The sequence below is a fragment of the Mus caroli genome, chromosome 18 (genome assembly GCF_900094665.2).
Source record: "Mus caroli chromosome 18, CAROLI_EIJ_v1.1, whole genome shotgun sequence".
Lineage (NCBI taxonomy): Eukaryota > Metazoa > Chordata > Mammalia > Rodentia > Muridae > Mus > Mus caroli.
In genome coordinates this window covers 2015637-2026315 of record NC_034587.1, presented here as the reverse complement: position 1 = coordinate 2026315, position 10679 = coordinate 2015637, and the positions used below count along the sequence as shown (strand labels likewise).

The window sequence follows — 10679 nt, the reverse complement described above, 5'->3', positions numbered from 1 at the left end:
CCTGGCACCAGCTCCTGTTTTGTGTTTGACAATCTCCTCAGCTCTTCATCCCTGGTCACAATGAGGAGAGTAAGGATGGAGTTTATTAGAGAAACAAGTTAGTAGTTTCTTCTGGAAGAACTATTCTCAGAAAGAAAAGGGACCACATGCAACCCTCCAGGGGTTAGCCCTAGATAGATGCTTCATTTAGCTATAAGTTGAATTAGACTCTGTATGGATTTTAGTTAAACTCCAAGATACAAGGACAACACCCAGTTCCCCTTCCTGGGCCAGAGCCTCCATCACCCAAGTGATGTGGAATGAACCCTTCTCTGTCTTGCTTGGAAAAGCTGATGAAGATGTGCCCTAGATCCAGTGGTGAACTTCAGCCAGTGAACAAAACTAGACAAGAAGTCTCTTACTTCAAGCTCGGACAAGGCTGTAGCAGAGCTCACTGTGGTGAGACCAGACTAGACTATTTCACCGTTGAAGCTGAAAACATACCCAGCTTTTATCATGCTACATCCCCAATTCCTTGGGGGAATTTTTCCTATAAGCATCAGGCCCCTACATCACAACAAAACACACCCTAACTCTGATTGCTTCACAGAAGTCAATTCTAAGAGAGTATACTGAACTAAAGCCTTGTCTTCCCTCTTGTTTTATAATTTTCAAATTAGATTTGTGTGTGATTCCAGGAAGTACTGGGCCAGACAATTCAAGTCTGTTGATATGCACTCCCAGGTTTTCTTTAGGGGTCAGTCCAATTGCTCAGCTTCCAGCAATGAAAACAGCATAGAGCAAAGCAAACAGCCTTGGAAGCCATCATTAGTGTGAGCTCATGAGCATCGCCGTTGCTCCTCTTATCTGTGTACCATGAATTCCTACACCAGTTGAGTATGTTCTTGTGTTTGTCTCCTAGTCACACATCTCTCTCATTTCCAATGGGTTTCCAATCTGAGAAGGACATTACATGCCAGATTTCCAGAAGTTTCAACACCACAAGAGTGATCTCAATTTGTGTGAGGGCTTTTTAGTTTCAAGCAAGACAATTCCAAGTTTGAAAACTGGGCAGAGTCGGGACTGTTTTCCTGTGTAGAAAGGCTAACATAAAGCAGATGTGGATCTCTTTCTCCAATCTGGACGATTTGTCAGGGAATGTTAACTCTTCAACACACACACACACACACACACACATGAAGGCAGAAATAACAGGCATTAAACTTACTTTTCATGTCCCCTTATTAATAAAAACAATTGTCCTGTATAAACAGACTAAGAATAACAAAGACAAATGACCTCTTGGCCACAATCCCCTGCTTTGTGGAAAAGTTTCCTCTCTCTCTCTCTCTCTCTCTCTCTCTCTCTCTCTCTCTCTCTCTCTCTCTGCTAAGTAAATTTAATAATCTTCATAGACACTGGAAATCTAGGCATGTGTGTACTTCAGTTCATGTTTACAGGAAGGGCATAACCACATTTATAATGATCTTACTTTTTACACAGATAAATATAACATCTCTTTGTATTTTAACTTTTTTCTTTTACAGTTTTACTTTAGCTTTATCATTTTTGAATTAGATAGTTCCTCGCTCTCTTTATCTCACTTTCTTCTCTTTCTCACCCACATATATATATATATACATATATATACATATATATATACGTATATATATATACATATATATATACATATATATATCTGTGTGTGTTTGTGTATCTACCTGTATGTGTAGCTGTGTATATATGTGTGTATCCCTGTCTCTCTTTGTCTCTCTCTCTTTCTTTTGCAGCCCATCTTTTAAAAAAGGCTGTGTGTGTGTGTGTGTGTGTGTGTGTGTGTGTGTGTGTGTGTGTGCGTATAAATGCATTGAGTTCCCTTGGAGGATGGAAGAAGACATTGCATCCCCTGAAGCTTGAGTTACAGATTGTTGTGAGCTACCATGTGAGTGGTGGGAACTGAACTTAGGTCTCCTGAAAGAGCAGGAAGTGCTCTTAACTGATGAGCCACATCTCTGGCTCTAGGGACTTCAATTTTATAGCCAAATAGTGCTATATTGTGTTTACAGGCAATTGGTTTTTTTATGCATTTATCTCTTAAGATCACCTAAGGCAATTCCATATCTCAGCTGCTGTGAATAGTACAATAATAAAAAAGGATTTCTGCTGTCTTTTTGGTGTTCTGATTTCAATTTCTTTGATTGTATACTGTGATCAAATGTGAAGAATGAAAAAAGAGATTTGTCAACTATGCATTTGGCAGAGTTAATATCCAGAATACACTTGTATATGTAACACTTCCACAGAATATAAAAAGAACATAAAGAATACTTTAAAATGAAAACAAAACAAAACAAAAGAACAGGCAACCCAAAGGACTTGAGTAGACACTTGTTAAGAGAACAAATATAAAGACATGAAAATACATGAAAAAAATCTCAATAGCATTGACCATTAAACAAATGCAAATTAAAACTACAGTGAGGTCTCTTTGAACCCCAGTCAGGATGGGTACCATTAAAATTGCTGAAGATGCAGAGAAAGGGGAGTGTGAGTGCTTTAATTTGTTGCAGCCATTATCTCCAGACCTCTTTACCTTCTCTTCTTCTTGATGCCCTTCCTTCCTAGGCATCTCTTCTCTTGTCTGAGAATTCCCCCTTTTCTACTCCATGCTTCCTTCAATTCACTCTTCCACAAAGAGCAGCCTCTTAGCCTAGTATTGCTCTTCTTGGCTGAACAGTCACTGCTACCAAGGTAACATTGACTTTTCTGTGGCATGAATAGCTGTATGTATTTATATACAAATGTTAGATGCCTGACAGATGCTGAGAGAATGCCAGGGATGCTCTGTGAGTGGGTTCCTTATAAAATGGTCATGGTCAGCATGGTTTGTGAGAAATACTGGGTTAGTAGGTTGAGTAAGGAGCCATGAGTTCCTAAAGAGGCTATTCCATTGTGAGTAGGTCTGCTGGAAGACATGGCTTGCTTGGTTTGAGATAGGCAAGACAGAGAAATTAGCTCAGCTAATAACTTGAGGAAAGTATTGAGAAGAAAATGGTATCTGAGAGGCATGGCAACACTGCTCATACCTTTTATCCATGGATGGCAACCAGGTCAGCGCTGGCACAGGAAAGTATGCTTCCTAAACAGTAATTAAAAGTAAGCAAAGAAGCATTCTAAGAACCTCCATCCTTGGCTTCTAGTTAAGTATCACAGCTAAAGTTAATACAAACAATTGTATTTTAGAAGTAAGACCTAACTATTACCCTGAGATATGTGTTATGGTTGTATATAAAGTGCCTCTTTCCCACAAGACCCATACATTAAAGATTTGGTCTTTAGCTGCTGGATTCAATCACTGAGAAATGACCATGTAATAAGGGAACTGCTTTCATCAGTTTGCTAGCCAATTGATGAATCAAGCTGAGTGGATTTTTAGGAAGTTTGAAGAAGTTGGTCCCTGAGAGCTTGTGTCTTGCTCTGATTCCTACCTGTCTGTCCTTCTGCTCCCTGTCCCCCATGAGGTGTGCTATTTTGTACCACCATACACACCCCAACACAATGTTCTCCCTCAACATGGCCCAACATTAATAAACCAAGTGGCCATGAACTGAGGCCTTCAAAACCATGAGCCAAAATAAATCTTTTCTCTTTTTAAACCATCAATATCTGTCACAGCGATGAAAATCTGAGGTTGCTCATCATCTGAATATTTTTTATGATATTTTACACATACTCAGCCTGTCATGCAACTTTATTTGGGAGTCAGAGGCAAGAAGAAATTGTGGAGCAATAACACAAGATAGGGTGTTTGCTTGCTTTTCTAGAGTATCCACCCCATATTGCATCTTTACTGTTGTAAGAGGAAAAGTTTATGAATGGATCCAGAAAAAATCAGGAGAGGTTGGACAAGGCTTGTTCATTTACCTTTGATGAAATAAGAACTATTTTACCCAAAACATTTAAGAGTTGTTTTGTGGAAATTGCAACTTAATCAAATCTGATTCCCCCAAATCTCTTCTCGGGAACTGCTCCACGGGTATAAAATATGAGTAAACATCTCTTTTCAAACTCCATAAAAGAATTTTCTGTAACACTGTTTGGGAAATACTACTGAAATCTGTTTTGTAAGCAGACTATATTATATTTTTACATTTTCCCCCTGAAAACAGCCTCAGAAGTTAAGTCAGAAAGAGAAGGATCTGTTTTAGTACTAGTGTGTCTTCCTTGTAGCTAGATTTTAGTTACAACCACCCAAAATATACATAGTACACACTGACATTACTATTCATCTTTTAAAATTCCAACTATTATCAGCCAAGCATAACAGGCACTGATGGAAAGCATTCATTTTGAAAATCTGAGATAATGTCTGGTTTCCTTGGTATTCTGAAACCGTAGTTTCCAGATTCTTTAGTCAAATATTCTTTCCTTCTGCTCATTTGGTTTTGTTAGGCTTTTTTTTTCTTTTTATAGTACTGGGATTGAAGCAAGCACCTCATGTGTGCTAGGTATGTGCCCTACCACTGAGCCCCAAACATCTCTTCTTTTGATGTGATCATGAACAGAGTCTACGGGTAGAACGGAATTCCATTGTTAGCACTCAAGTCTATAGCAGGGTTGGTTTGATGCTATGTATTCAAATGCTAAAATACTGGATCCCAAGACAAGACAGTACTCAAAGACAAGCAGATCCTCATGCATACCTGCTTTGGTTGTATAAATGTTGCTCTCTGATTGGTCAATAAAGATGCTTACAGCCTGGACTGGGCAGAAGAGACTTTGCAGAGTGAAGGTTTCCAGGCTTAGGGTCTCAGCCAGGGAGAGAGAGAGAAAGGAGAAAGAGAGAAAGAAGCCACGATGGGGAGAGGTGGATCATGAGCACATGACCATGAGGTCCAGCCTGTTGGAGTAGCAGTGGCCCAGGGGATACATGACAAGTGCTATATTGACGTTATTGACAGGGAAGTAGACAAAATAGCATAGAGGATTAATATCTGCTCAGCTCTAGTAATTTATGACTTATAAATATAAAGGGTTTATGTCTTTTATTTGGGAATTAAATGAGGTAGAAACCCCCAAATACTATTTACTGGAACACATATCCTCTCAGGGTAAGGCAAGGCTTCAAGGAATTCCCTTGAAGCACCTTCAGGCGGTTGTGAGTAGCTCTCACAAATAGGTGGGTAGGGTTTTGGATGCTTAACAGAAAAGAACTGATCTTGTTTGTCCTGCCAAATTCATTGCTGTGAATTCCATGTTTCTGGAACATGATTAAATGCACATTCTTATTGATTTTTCCCTTCTCATTTGTTCAGTAGAATTTTGAAAGGGCTTCAAAGATACTGGTTTTAGTTGCAGCCTAGAAGGCTTGAGAAAACAGCTGTTTCTTTCACTTCACCTTTAACCACAAGTCATGCACAAACACAGGGGCAGCAATAAGTTCTTAGAGGCAGTCATACTGAATGGAAGCAGTTGTACTAAAGTAGAACACTTTGATCTCTGGAAAAACTTAGTGTGATAACATCTGATAAGACATTCTAATGGCTGACCATAAGATCCAAGAGAACAGGTCTGGATTAGCTTCTGAGTGGCCTCTCAGATAAATCTTTGGCAGCAAACTGAGGGCACAGCTTCCTCAGAAGTCCCTGGGGTTGTAAAGATTTCTTCTCTAGTGACTGCAAAACCATGGATTAAAGAGTACAGCTCAGGGTGGTGTACTCATCTAGTATGTTCAATCCCTGCACCACCAAAATGAATAAAACACAAAGGATCCTCTATACAAATCTTTTCATCCATTAAACTTTCCCCTTTAAATAATTTCTTATTTTAATTTTATTTTATGTGTATGAATATTTTGCCTACATGTCTATCTGTGCATCACATGCATACCTGGTACCTATGGAGGCCAGAAAGGAGTATTGGATTCCCTAGAACTAGAGTTAGAGATAATACGAGCTGCCAAGTATGTGCTGGGAAAGGAATCTGGTTCCTATGGAAGGGTAGTCAGGGTTCTAAACCAACCACTGAGCTATCTCTCCACCACTAAAGTTTCTTCTTAAATAGTTCCAATATTGTTTAGTGTGCTTTCTCAGAGAATTACTTCATATTGATGATGATTGTAATGTCTACCTACATAAAAATAAAGAGTGTGTGAGTTTGGTTCATTTATTTATTACTAAGACAGCCTGCTGTGAGAAAGGTGAGCCTGTGTTGTTTGCTATATATATTCATACATCAGTATAAAGAAATTTCAGTTTCAGTTACCATCTTTCACCTGCTGTGTCAGAGTTCTATCACCGAGATAGGTCCTAAGGAGATGGGGAGTGGTTTGGACTTACTTTTTTTCTGTCTATGATCACTTGTCTCCACTGCCTTTGAGCTTGCAGGCACTACATAAAGGTGTGAGCATATGGCAGGGGAAGCAGTGTATCTAACAGCATTGATGAGGTTAACAGAGAAGGGATGGTTACAGTTCAGTAGTTTCTTCCAGAGCATGCCCACTGGGATCTTACTTCTTCCAACTGGGCTCTATCTCATAAAGGTTCTATTACCCCTTACCTCCCAACAGTACTACAGGCTGGGAACCAAGTCTTTTGGGGACGTTTCTTCTCAAACCACAACAGCTACCATATAAAAATAAACATAATGCAGCCTTTTGCAGACTGTCAGGCTGGTTTTGAACAGGAATGAACAGCACTGGTGATGGCAATTGGTCCATGATTCATTATTTTCTCACTTTGTAGAACAGGATATCTGTTCACCTTACAGTACAGTTTTAAAGTATGCCAGCTTTTAGTTTAAAACTTGTACAAGATTTGAAATACTTTTATGATTCTTACTGCTAAGTCACTGTTGGCCTGAACTCTATTGTCAAACACCAGCATTCCTCCAGTGTGCATACAAACTTATCTCATTGGCTATAAATCACGTTATTCTTTGTCTGCCAATGCACAGGTACATTTATATTAGCATACACACAAATATAGAATTCTGTAAAATAGTGTTGTATATTTTCCTGCAATTTTTGCTTCATTCCCTGGTCCATATTCAGATGTATAATTCATGTTTATGTGAAATAACACCATAAATAGATTATGATTCAGCTTTCATTAGAACATATTAAAATTGGTCAGGATATTTTGTCTTTGAGACAGTGTTTCACTGTGTAGCCTAAGATTACCTCAAACTTGCCATGTAGTCTAGGCTGCCCTCAAATTTGCAATTCTTCTCAGTCAGGCTACCAAAGAATGGAACTATGGGCAAGTGTACCCATACCCAACTGAGAAAGAAGTCTTATAATACTATATTTTTATCCATCAATATGACATTAAGGTTTGCTTGGTTTTTGTTTGTTTGTTCCTTTGTTTTTTTGTTTTGTTTTGTTTTGTTTTGTTTTTCAAAACAGGGTTTCTCTGTATAGTCCTGGCTGTCCTGGAACTCACTTCATGAGTCTGCCTTAAACTTTCACCTGTGTCCACTTCAGTTAAACATTCCTTCACATGGTGTTTGTCCCAGCAAAACACCATCCAAACAACTGTCCAAAGAACCCTTAAGTTTCCACTTCATCTCCCAACTGTAACAGTTGGCAAGGGGTGAGGTAGCAGGGAGGGCATCACTCCTACACCCTCACAGCGGACAGGCAAATGAGTGACAGGGCCAGCTCTCCCAGGCCAGCTCACCTAAGTCCCTACCACTAGGGTCAGCTTTGGTGTGTTGTGCAGGTGAGTGGCATGGTCTACTCTCCCAAGTGCTGCAGTGTGTGAGAGATGTGGCCAGTTTTCCAGAGCACTGCAGCCAGTGAGGGGAAGGACCAGTTCTACACAGCCTCTGTACTTCCACATGGTCCCCAACAGCTGCCCTGATGAGGAATGCCCCCATATTCTCTAGTGGTAATATGAGTTCCCCCTGCTGCTGTGTAGCCGTGGACTCAGATATGGCCTCAGCGGCAGCTCAGGCTGGGATCTCACCATGGCAACAGGTGGTGGGTTTGGTCACTCACCATAGGCTACTGCTCTCCACCCTCGAGTCTCCAGCTCCATCTCTCCTCACAGTGCTGCTCTGCTCCTCTCATGCTCGCACATTGTGGTGGCTCCTTCTCAGGTTGGCCATGTGGCTGGTGGGTCCCTGGGTGACATCCTTCATCTGCTCTGTGTGGTGTGGCTGCAAGTGGGTGTCTATGGCCCAGCCTGTGCCTTGCTCTGGAGTGCAGGTTTGTGGGTGGCATGGTGGCTGACAGGTCTATATCTGTCTTCCTCCTCCTGAGCTGTGCTACCTGGATTTGATTTGACTTGATTGGATTTTAGGTGTCCTAGGCACAAAACAGCTTTGGCCACCATACCAGGCATCAAGCTAGGATGAACAAGGGATTGCCATCTGCTCTGCCCATGACTGATATAAGAACAACACCACCAACAAGTAGTTCTTCCAGAAAGGAAGTGTGCTTCCTCTTTCCATTTAGGCTGGTCACATGACTTGTGTTTAGCCAATGAGTGAGATAACATGAAGTAACACAAACCAGAAATTTCAAATTCAGTGGTTTGTTACACTTAGTCTCTGGCATCAAAGTGTTCAGGTGAGGGTCCCTCCCTAAGTCTAGTTTCTAGAATAAAAGGAGCTGTGAAGCAGTGTGGAACTGAGCTCTGGCTCCTAACAGGGCAGAATCCACTGTGAAGAACCATGAAAGCCCTCATTAGCTTAGCTTACATTCAAGCTACCATGTAAAGTTGCTGGATTCACAGCTTACACATTGGTTAGAGTCAAACCTCTATATTAAGCAAAAGCCATAGCCCGATTGTCAGCATGTTTGAGCTGGTTCTCTGGGTCTCCATCTCCACAGTGATGATCTGAATGGGTCTATATGTGGCCTGGACAAACAGTGGCCTACAGCAGGATAATGGGCTTTGAATAACTATATTTCACAGCAAATTGCAAGCAAGGCTGTTCTTCGACCCAGAGGTGGAGATAATCTCTTCCATCAAAAACTGCTAGCTCTTGCATGTTTAGCACACCTAGCAAACCTACAGAAGAATGGGAGACCTATGGAGCATCAGCTCTTATATACTTTTAGTAAAAAAAAAAAAAAAAAAGAATGTTTGCTCTTGTGAGCCATTGTGAAACTAGAGTTTTTTGGTTATACACCAAAGTTGCAATCATGAATTAAAAAAAAAAATCCACTGACATGTATATATCTAGCTTACATTTTGAAACCTTACCCAACCCCCCTAGTTAAGAACAAAACAAAACAAAACAAAACAGACAAAACTAAGTGTTCTAATACCTTTTGTGGGGGCGTTCTTTATCTTCTGCAAAAAGTATGAACTATGCATTGTTTTTTCAGGATTTATATTGTTATGGATTTGTGGCCTTTTTTAATTGGCTAAAATCTCCAACACTAATTTTCAATGAGAGTAATTATTTCACTAAAGAACTCACTATATCTTCATTCCAAATGCAGTTGACACTGTGCTGTGGTGTCTAGCTCAAACTCGGAAAGTCCCATGGTTTTGCACAGGCATTCTCCAGTTCATTTGTGTGTGCAGTTAGTACAGGAGATCACAGGCTGACTCGGAAAGGAGAGAAGAGGAAAGGAGAGGAGGGGAGAGAGGGGGAGAGAGAGAGAAGGAGTATATGTGTATATGCATGTAAGCATGTATATATGTATGCATGTGTATATTTGTCTGTGGGTGATAGACATGACAATCTATTTAACAGAACTGAAATGGCAACTTGCAAAAGTTACTCCTTGAACTGGGCTTACTAAGTCATACAAACAGCCAAATTACTCTCATAATCCGAACACTTAAGCACCTAAGATAGAATACACACAAGTTTGAGGCCAGCTTGGGCTACACAGCAAGAACCCAAGTCAGATATATAAGACTACTCACTCATATTTGTTACATGATAGGCAAAGATACCAGGAAGTCATGAGCTTAAGATCCTACACAGTTGGCTTAATGAAAGGAGTTATTCAAAGCTTTCTTTCTTTCTTTCTTTCTTTCTTTCTTTCTTTCTTTCTTTCTTTCTTTCTTTCTTTCTTTCTTTTTAACCAGTTCACTGAGATCCTGTCAAGGGACAGAGATCCTAGCTGCGGTGTCAGCCCCTTCATCCTGCACCCTACAACCACAACTTGTCTGTTTTGAAAAGAAGTCATTGCAGGTGTTTTATCTTGATTTCTTGCTGAAGGACGCTTGTCATGTTCAGAGGTTACCAGAAATTGCAGTACACTGAAAGCTCATTTATTTCTTACAAAATGGTGCCAACAAACCCCTGTTCTCTTAAATGTAAAACAGCTGTTACCCTGGTAGCCTGCGAATCCTCAGAGTACCCTAGGCTCTCCGGGTGCATGTATTACACTATTGGCGATAATAGTCTGCCATCAGGGTGACAAGGAGGCCATATGTTTTAGTGCAAATGTTTTCTCTAGCTGTGTACAAAAGTTAAAACTTTATCTTGACAATAATGCATGCTTGACCACTGAATTTTGGTGTCATTTCAAGCACCATGACTTCCATTGCTGTGGTGTGTGTGTAAAATTTTAAATATTACTTCTGAATTAGAGTAACTTGTTTACTGATAGAGTGGCTGAGTAGCCCAAAGGAAAACCTTAAATGCAGCAAGTTCAGAAAAAAAAAATGCTGAATTTAAATTGTATTATATTTTATCAGTTCATATTTTTTGCAGTTTCAAATTTATAATGT

General features: G+C 40.2%; 1 pseudogene; it reads right to left on the bottom strand.

Annotated features, from left to right (window-relative positions):
* Positions 1 to 8278: 8278 nt before the first annotated feature.
* On the bottom strand, positions 8279 to 8414 carry LOC115029899 (annotated as a pseudogene).
* Between the last annotated feature and the right edge of the window lie 2265 nt (positions 8415 to 10679).